This window comes from Salmo salar, chromosome 01, assembly GCF_965601325.2.
Source record: "Salmo salar chromosome 01, fSalSal1, whole genome shotgun sequence".
Lineage (NCBI taxonomy): Eukaryota > Metazoa > Chordata > Actinopteri > Salmoniformes > Salmonidae > Salmo > Salmo salar.
Window position 1 is genome coordinate 172,619,189 of NC_138291.1, and position 10,460 is coordinate 172,629,648.

Here is a 10,460-nt window from a genome sequence, read left to right on the forward strand (position 1 = left end):
GGTGAGTGTAGCTGGAGCATGAAGTCAGGTGCAGGAGAGCAAAATGAGTGAGCAACATACTTTACTCAAAAAACAAGGGCACAAGGTAAACAAATACACTTGATCAATAACCAACGGTAAACATTACGCACGGGTGAACACAGCACCTGTCGAAAAACCAGCCATCATGAACTGAACATAGAAATAATCACGCACAACAAACATGGGGGAAAGAAAGGGTTAAATACATGAACATGTAATTGGATAATGAAAACCAGGTGTGTAGAAAATAAAGACAAAACCAATGGAAAATGAAAGATGGATCAGCGATGGCTAGAAGACCGGTGACGTCGACCGCTGAACGGACGGTGAAAGACAATGTTTATTGTAAAATATTGTCCATAACACATCTAAGATATAAAGATTTTTTTAATGATTATTTTTGTGCTACTATGACTAAATGGAAATATTTGTTCAGCTCTTTACGCCTTTTATGTGTGAAACTTGGACATACGATAATATGGCCATGATGCTCCACAACATGTTCTTAGGGGCTTGGGCCTGGATTACATCTAGCTTTTTAAAGATGTCTGAGCTGCTGATCCATATGCTATACTTCCATAATCCATTGATGACCTTAACAGCGCTATATATATCATTTTCAACACCATTCTATCTGCCACACACTCCATTCCTGACAAGCAACAAATCACATTCAATATTTTCTTTCCTTTGACAACTACTCTGTTAAAACTTCTTAAGGCTGGGGGCAGTATTCGGAAGTTCGGATGACTGACGTGCCCATCCATGCTCCACCCATGTCATTCGAGTGACAAACCAGACTCCCAGGAACCTATACCCCGCTCACCCTCTCCAGATTCCTTCCATACAACTTCAAGTATATTTCATCCCCAACCATCCCTCTAGAAAAAAACACAGTCTGTGATTTCTCAACTGAAAACTTGAAGCCCCACCTGAGGGACCACTGCTCTACTTCACTAATAGCTTCTTGAACTCTTCTGGCGGTATAGGTAATATTACTCCGTCATATCCACAGAGCTTCATCATCCGCAAACAATGACCTCCCAATATCAGGTCTTACCTGATACATCGTCAATTATAATTATCTAGGCAATCCAAGATGGTGTAGCAGTGAGATGTTTTGATTGTCTTGTCCCGTCCCTTGTATATATTGTTTCTTTCTTCGTATATATTTAGTTTATATTTTGAATCTCATTTTTCCATCTACGGAATGAACATACTCTCCTTCAACCCGCCTCACCCAATGCGGTATGGATCTGCTATTTTTTATACTTTAGAACCGTTAACCCCCTTCAAGCTAACCAGCTACTAGCTAGTAGTCAGTTAGCCACTGCTAGTTAGCCATAACCGTTAACTGGGACATCTGCCAGGTCAGCCCGATCAACTCCTGCCAGCCTGCACAGTGGAATATAAACCCAGAGCATATCGGACTGCTTTTCTCCACCATATCTCCGGATTCCTACCGCAAGCTCTGAACCTTTACTCCAGATCATCACAGTTAGCTAGCTGCTACTCCTGGCTAACATCTCTGTCCCGAAGCAAGCACCAGTTAGCCGAATAGATCTATCAAGAATTCCTGGGATTCAATTGCCTCTTTTGCCAATTGGCCTGGACACGTTGCTGCCGACACGGAGCCCCGCCGTTTCATCATGACAGGTCTGTTGATGTAACCGTCCGAGGAGGTTTCAACAGGCATTGCGACGTCCCCATGACGCCCATCTGCTAGCCTGCTGCTAGCCCCGGCCAGCTAGCTATCTGAATATCCGTGCCTCCAGCTTGCCTAGCTACTCACTGGAGCCTATGATTACTCGGCCACACATGCCTCTCCCTAATGTCTTGTCTATTGCTGTTTTGGTTAATAATTATTGTCTTATTCCACTGTAGAGCCTCCAGTCCTGCTCAATATGGCTTAGCTAGTCCTGTTGTTCCAGCCCCCACACATGCAGTGACCACACCTGGCTTAAATGGTGCTTCTAGAGACAAAACCTCTCTCATCGTCACTCAATGCCTAGGCTTACCTCCACTGTACTCATATCCTACCATACCCTTGTCTGTACATTATGCCTTGAATCTATCTTTCCATGCGCAGAAACCTGCCCCGATACTCTCTGTTCCGAACGCACTAGACTACCAGTTCTTTCAGCTTTTAGCTGTACTCTTATCCTACTCCTCCTCTGTTCCTCTAGTCATGTAGAGGTTAACCCCTGCATTCCCCAGCATCACTCCCATTCCCCAGGCGCTCCCATTTGTTGACTTCTGTAACCGTAAAAGCCTTGGTTTCATGCATGTTAACATTAGAAGCCTCCTCCCTAAGTTTGTTTTATTCACTGCTTTAGCTTTAGCACACTTTAGCACACCAACCCGGATGTCCTAGCCGTGTCTGAATCCTGGTTTAGGATTGCCACCAAAAATCCAGGAACTTCCGTTCATAACTATAACATTTTCCGACATTTTCCGATTTTCCGAGAACTGACAAAGGGGTCGGAGTTGCAATCTACTGCAGAGATAGCCTGCAGAGTCCTGTCATACTACCCAGGTCTGTGCCCAAACAATTTGAACTTCTTCTTTTAAAAATTCACCTTTCCAGAAACAAGTCTCTTAACGTTGCTGCTTGTTATAGACCCCCTTCAGCCCCCATCTGTGCCCTGGACAACATATGTGAATTGATTGCCCCCCATCTATATTCAGAGTTTGTACTCTTAGGTGACCTAAACTGGGATATGCTTAACACCCCGGCCGTCATACAATCTAAGCTTGATGCCCTCAATCTCACACAAATTATCAAGGAACCTACCAGGTACAATCCCAAATCCGTAACCATGGGCACCCTCTTAGACACTGTGCTAACAAACTTCCAAACGAGCTTCAACGCCATACAACACACCTTCCGTGGCCTCCAACTGCTTTTAAATGCTAGTAAAACTAAGTGCATGCTCTTCAACCAATCGCTACCCGCCCGCCCAACTATCATCACTACTCTGGACGGTTCTGACCTAGAATATGTGGAAACCTACAAATACCTAGGCGTCTGGTTAGACTGTAAACTCTCCTTCCAGACTCACATTAACTTCTCTAGGGTGGGGGGCAGTATTTTGACGTCAAGCTGTCATCAAGGCAAAGGGTGGCTACTTTGAAGAATCTCAAATATAACATACATTTTGATTTGTTTAAAAGTTCTTGATGACAGGGGGGCAGTATTCAGAAATTCAGATGAATACGTGCCCAACTTAAACTGCCTGCTTCTCGGGCCCAGAAGGTAGGATATGCATATTATTAGTATTTGGATAGAAAACACTCTGAAGTTTCTAAAACTGTTTGAATGATGTCTGTGAGTATAACAGAACTCATATGGCAGGCAAAAACCTGAGAAAAATCCAACCAGGAAGTGTGGAAATCTGAGGTTTGTAGTTTTTCAAGTGATTGCCTATACAGTGACTTAGGGTTCATTTTGCACTTCCTAAGGCTTCCACTAGATGTCAACAGTCTTTAGAACGTTGTTTCATGCTTCTACTGTGAATGGGGAGAGAATAAAAGCTCCTGGAAGTAGATGAGTGACAAAATGACATGTGCTCAGAGGCGCGCGTTCACGTGAGAGTTAGCTGTGTTCCTTTTCTTTTTTGAAGACATTTGAATTGTCCGGTTGGAATATTACTGAAGATTAATGATAAAAACATCCTAAAGATTGATGCTATACATCGTTTGACATGTTTCTACGAACATAAATATAACTTTTTTAGATTTTTCGTCATGACATTTTGCGCGCGCTTCCTGCATTTGGAGTAGTGGACTAAACGCGCGAACAAAAAGGAGGTATTTGGACATAAATGATGGACTTTATCGAACAAAACAAACATTTATTGTGGAACTGGGATTCCTGGGAGTGCATTCTGATGAAGATCCTCAAAGGTAAGTGAATATTTATAATGTAACATTTGTCATTTCTGTTGACTCCAAAATGGCGGGTATCTGTATGACTTGTTTTGATATCTGAGCGCTGTACACAGATAATTGCAAAATTTGCTTTCGCCGTAAAGCTTTTTTGAAATCTGACACAGCGGTTGCATTAAGGAGAAGTGTATGTATAGTTCTTTGAATAACTGTTGAATATTTTATCAACGTTTATGATGAGTATTTCTGTAAATTGATGTGCTCATTCACCGGTGGTTTTGGGAGGCAAAACATTTCTGAACATTGGCGTGTAATGTAAAATGGGTTTTTTGGATATAAATATGATCTTTATCGAACAAAACATACATGTATTGTGTAACACTGAGTCCTGGAAGTGCCATCTGATGAAGATCATCAAAGGTTAGTGATTAATTTTAGCTGTATTTATGGTTTTTGTGACGCCTCTCCTTGCTTGGAAAATGGCTGGATTCTATACATCGTTTGACATGTTTCTACAAACTGTAATGAAACTTTTTTGACTTTTCGTCTGGACTTAGTGCCCGCGCCTTGTGCATTTGGAATAGTGAACTAAACGCGTGAACAAAAAGGAGGGATTTGGACATTATCGAACAAAACAAACATTTATTGTGGAACTGGGATTCCTGGGAGTGCATTCCTTTGAAGATCATCAAAGGTAAGTGAATATTTATAACGCTATTTCTGACTTTTACTGACTCCGTAACATGGCGGGTATCTGTATGGCTTGTTTTGGTGGCTGAGCGCTGTACTCAGATTATTGCATGGTGTGCTTTCACCGTAAAGCTTTTTTGAAATCTGACACAGCGGTTGCATTAAGGAGAAGTTTATCTTTAACTTTTTAGGGTATAGGGGGCAGTATTTTCGATTTCGGATGAAAAGTGTGCCCAGAGTAAACTGCCTAATACTCGGGCCCAGAGTCAAATATTTGCATATTATTAGTATTATTAGATTTGGATAGAAAACACTCTGAAGTTTCTAAAACTGTTTGAATGATGTCTGTGAGTATAACAGAACTCCTATGGCAGGCAAAAACCTGTGAAAAATCTAACCAGGAATTGCGAAATCTGATGCTTGTAGTCTTTTGAAGTCATTGCCTATCTAACACACAGTGACTTAGGGTTCATTTTGCACTTCCTAAGGCTTCCACTAGATGTCAACAGTCTTTAGAACCTTGTTTCAGGCTTTTGCAGTGAACAGAGAGCGAACAAGAAGGCCGGGAATTTGGTGACTCAGAAAATGACATGACTTCAGTGGCGCGCATTCACGTGATGAGGTAGCTGTGTTCCATAACGTTTTTCAAGACATTGGAATTGTCCGGTTGGAGTATTATTGAAGTTTTATGTTAAAAAAGACCCGAAAGATTGATGCTATACAACGTGTGACATGTTTCTATGAACGTAAATAGATCTTTTTTTGACTTTTCGTCGTGAAATTTTCGGCGAGCTTCCTACATTTGGAGTAGCTTACTGAACGTGCAAACAACAAGGAGGTATTTGGACATAGATTATGGACTTTATCGAACAAAACAACATTTATTGTGGAGCTGGGATTCCTGCAAGTGCCTTCTGATGAAGATCATCAAAGGTAAGTGAATGTTTATAATGCTATTTATGATTTTAGATGACTCCAAAATGGCAGGTATCTGTATTGCCTGATGTATTTTTCTGAGCGCCGTACTCAGATTATTGCAAAGTGTGCTTTCCCCGTGAAGCTGTTTTGAAATCTGTAACAGCGGTTGCATTAAGGAGATGTTTATCTATAATTCTTTGAATAACAGTTTAATATTTTATCAACGTTTATGATGAGTATTTTTGTAAATTGTTGTGCTGATCCACTGGCAGTTTTGGAGGCAAAATCTTTTCTGAACATCACGCGCCAATGTAAAATGGGGTTTTTGGATATAAATATGAACTTTATCGAACAAAACATACATGTATTGTGTAGCATTGAGTCCTAGGAGTGTCATCTGATGAAGATTGTCTAAGGTTAGTGCTTAATTTTAGCTGTTTCTGTTTTTTGTGATCCCTCTCCTGCTTGGAAAATGGCTGTGTGGTTTTTCTTGTGTTGGCACTGTCCTAACATAATCTAACTTTATGCTTTCGCCGTAAAGCCTTTTTGAAATTGGACAATGTGGTTGGATTAAGGAGAGGTGTATCTTTAAAATGGTGTAAAATAGTTGTATGTTTGAGAAATGTGAATTATGACATTTTGTTGTTTTGAATTTGCCGCCCTGATATTTCACTGGCTGTTGAATAGTGTGAACCGTGGGTGGGATGGAATCGTCCCACGTAGCCCTGAGAAGTTAATTCTATGCATAACACTTGTATCTTTCATCAACGTTTATGATGAGTATTTCTGTAAATTGATGTGCCTCTCTGCAAAACCACCGAATGTTTTGGAAGCAAAACATTACTGAACATAACGCGCCAATGTAAACTGAGATTTTTGGATATAAATATGAACTTTATCGAACAAAACATAACATACATGTATTGTGTAACATGAAGTCCTATGACTGCCATCTGATGAAGATCATCAAAGGTTAGTGATTAATATTATCTCCATTTCTGCTTTTTGTGACTCCTCTCTTTGGCTGGAAAATGGTGTATGTTTTTTTGTGACTAGGCGCTGACCTAACATAATCGCATGGTATGCTTTCACTGTAAAACCTTTTTGAAATCAGACACTGTGGTTGGATTAACAAGAAGTGTATCTTTAAAATGGTGTATAATACTTGTATGTTTGAGGAATTTTAATTATGAGATTTCTGTTGTTTGAATTTGGCGCCCTGCACTTTCACTGGCTGTTGTCAAATCGATCCCGTTAACGGGATTTCATTACTAAGAAGATCTATCAAGGCAAAGGGTGGCTACTTTGAAGAATCTCAAATATAAAATATATTTAGATTTTTTAAACACTTTTTTGATTACCACATGATTCCATATGTGTTATTCCATAGTTTTGATGTCTTCACTATTATTATACAATGTAGAAAATAGTAAAAATAAAGAAACCCTTGAATGAGTAGGTGTGTCCAAACGTTTGACTGGTACTGCTTAAAACCTGTTGGGGCTAGGGGGCAGTATTTTCACGGCCGGATAAAAAACGTACCCGATTTAAACTGGTTACTACTCTTTTCCAGAAACGAGAATATGCATTTAATTAGTATATTTGGATAGAAAACACTAAAATTTCTAAAACTGTTTGAATGGTGTCTGTGGGTATAACAGAACTCATATGGCAGGCCAAAACCTGAGAAGATTCCATACAGGAAGTGGCCTGTCTGACAATTTCTGGTCCTTCTGTTGCCTCTCTATCGAAAATACAGTATCTCTGCTGTAACGTGACAATTTCTAAGGCTTCCATTGGCTCTCTGAAGGCGCCAGAAAGTGGATTGGGGTGTCTGCTGTCTCTGGGCAAAGTATAGGAACTCTGTTTGTGAGTGGTCAGCCTAGTGGCTCAGAGACAGGAGATGCGCGGGCACGAGAGTACTCCATGTTTTTCTTCACCTGTTTGAATGAATACAAGGTTGTCCGGTTGGAATATTATCGCTATTTTATGAGGAAAATCTTATAAAAATTGATTTTAAACAGCGTTTGACATGCTTCTAAGTACGGTAAAGGAACATTTAGAATTTTTTTGTCACGAGATGCGCCCACGCGTCACCCTTCGGATAGTTACCTGAACGCACAAACAAAATGGAGCTATTTGAATATAACTATGGATTATTTGGGACCAAAACAACATTTGTTGTTGAAGTAGAAGTCCTGGGAGTGCATTCTGATGAAGAACAGCAAAGGTAATCCAATTTTTGTAATAGTAATTCTGAGTTTACTGAGCCTCGACGTTGGCGAGTGTCTGAATAGCTAGCTGTGATGGCCGAGCTATGTACTCAGAATATTGCAAAATGTGCTTTTGCCGAAAAGCTATTTTAAAATCTGACACCGCGATTGCATAAAGGAGTTCAATATTCTGAGTACAGAGCTCAGTCATCAAAGCAAGTTAAACAGTTACCCGCCAAGTTCTGGAGTCAACTAAACTCAGAATTAGTATTATAAGTCTTCACTTACCTTTGCTGATCTTCGTCGGAATGCACTCCCAGGACTCCCAGTTCCACAAGAAATTTTCATTTTGTTCGATAAACGCCGTTCCGCCAGCGGAACCCCTAGCCAACAGCCAATGGAATCGCATGGCGTGAAATACAAAAACAATTAAAATACCACAATTCAATTTTCTCAAACAATCAACTATTTTACACCATTTTAAAGATAAGACTCTCGTTAATCTAACCACATTGTCCGATTTAAAAAAGGCTTTACAGCGAAAGCAAAACATTAGATTATGTTAGGAGAGTACATAGACCAAAATAACCACACAGCCATTTTCCAAGCAAGCATATATGTCAATAAAACCCAAAACACAGCTAAATGAAGCACTAACCTTTGATCTTCATCAGATGACACTCCTAGGACATAATGTTATACAATACATTTATGTTTTTTTCAATCAAGTTCATATTTATATCCAAAAACAGCTTTTTACATTGGCGCGTGATGTCACTATCCAAAAGGTAACGTGCGAGCGCATTTCGAGACACAAAACATCAAAATGTTCCATTACCGTACTTAGAAGCATGTCAAACGCTGTTTAAAATCAATTTTTATGGTATTTCTATCGTAAATTTGCGATAATATTACAACCCCTCCTGTACTCCCTATTCACCCAGTACTGAATGGCCGCACACAACTTTAACACCATCATTAAGTTTGCCGATGACACGACAGTGGTTGGCCTGATCACTAACGACGATGAGACAGCATACAGGAAGGAAGTCAGAGACCTGGCAGTGTGGCGACAGGACAACCACCGATCTCTCAACATCTGCTAGACAAAGGAGCTGATCTTGGACTATAGGAAACGGATGGCCGAGCACACCCCCGTTCACATCGATGAGGCTGTAGTGGAGTGGTCCGTGAGCTTCAAGTTCCTTGGTGTCCACCTCACTAAGGTCCTATCATGGTCCAAACACACCAACACAGTTGTGAAGAGGGCACAACAATGCCTCTTCCCCCTCAGGAGTCCTCAGATCCTCAAACAGTCATACAACTGCACAATTGAGAGCATCTTGACTGGCTGCATCACCACTTGCTATGGCAACTGCTTGGCACCGGACTGCAAGGCGCTACAGAGGTTAGTGCGTACGGCCCAGTACATCACCGGGGCCCGAGCCCCCTGCCATTCATGACCTCTATATCAATCAAATGTATTTATAAAGCCCTTTTTACATCAGCAGATGTCACAAAGTGCTATACAGAACCCAGCCTAAAACCCCAAACAGCAAGCAATGCCCATGTAGAAGCACGGTGACTAGGAAAAACTCCCTAGAAAGGCAGGAACCCTGAAGGCCATCACAGGCTAGCTATTTTGACATCCACCAAGTTTGGTACTCACCAAACTCAGATTTACTATTAGAAAAATTGGATTACCTTTGCTGTTCTTCGTCAGAATGCACTCCCAGGACTTCTACTTCAACCACAAATGCTGTTTTGGTTCAAAATAATCCATAGTTATGTTCAAATATCCTCCGTTTTGTTTGTGCGTTCAGGTCCCTATCCGAAGGGTGACGCGCGGACGCATGTCATGACAAAAAAATTCAAAATATTCCATTACCGTACTTAGAAGCATGTCAAACGCTGTTTAAAATAAATTTTTATGCTATTTTTCTCGTAAAATAGCGATAATATTCCAACCGGGCGATGTTGTTTTCGTTCAAAGGCTGAAAGAAAAACATGGCCACTTCTCGGGGCCGCGCATCTCCTGTCTCTGAGCCACCAGCCTGACCACTCACAAACAGCGCTCCTGTACATAGCCCAGAGACAGCAGAGATCTCATTCCACTTTCTGGCGCCTTCAGAGAGCCTATGGGAGCCTTAGAAATTGTCACGTTACAGCAGAGATGCTGTATTTTTGACAGAGATGCCACAGAAGCACTAGAAATGGTCAGAGAGGGCACTTCCTGTATGGAATCTTCTCAGGTTTTGGCCTGCCATATGAGTTCTGTTATACTCACAGAAGTCTGAGAATTGTAGTTCTTCTTTTGATTCTCTATCGAAACTACAGTATCTGTGGGGTGACGTTGCACTTTCTAAGGCTTCCATTAGCTGTCTAAAGCCTTCAGAAAGCGGATTGAGCCTTCTCCTGTCTCTGGGCAGAGTATAGTAGCTCAGTTTCTGAGTGGTCTGCCTGAGGACAAAGGGATTGGATATGCGCGTTCCCGCGAGCACGCTCTTTTTTCTTTTTCTCCTTGAATGAATACACTTTCCACTTCCTGCTTGGAATTTTCTAAGGTTTTTGCCTGCCATATGAGTTCTGTTATACTCACAGACACCATTCAAACAGTTTTAGAAACTTCAGAGTGTTTTATATCCAAATCACTAATAATATGCATATTCTCATTTCTGGGCAAGAGTGGTAACCAGTTTAAATCGGGTACATTTTTTTCCATTCGGCCGT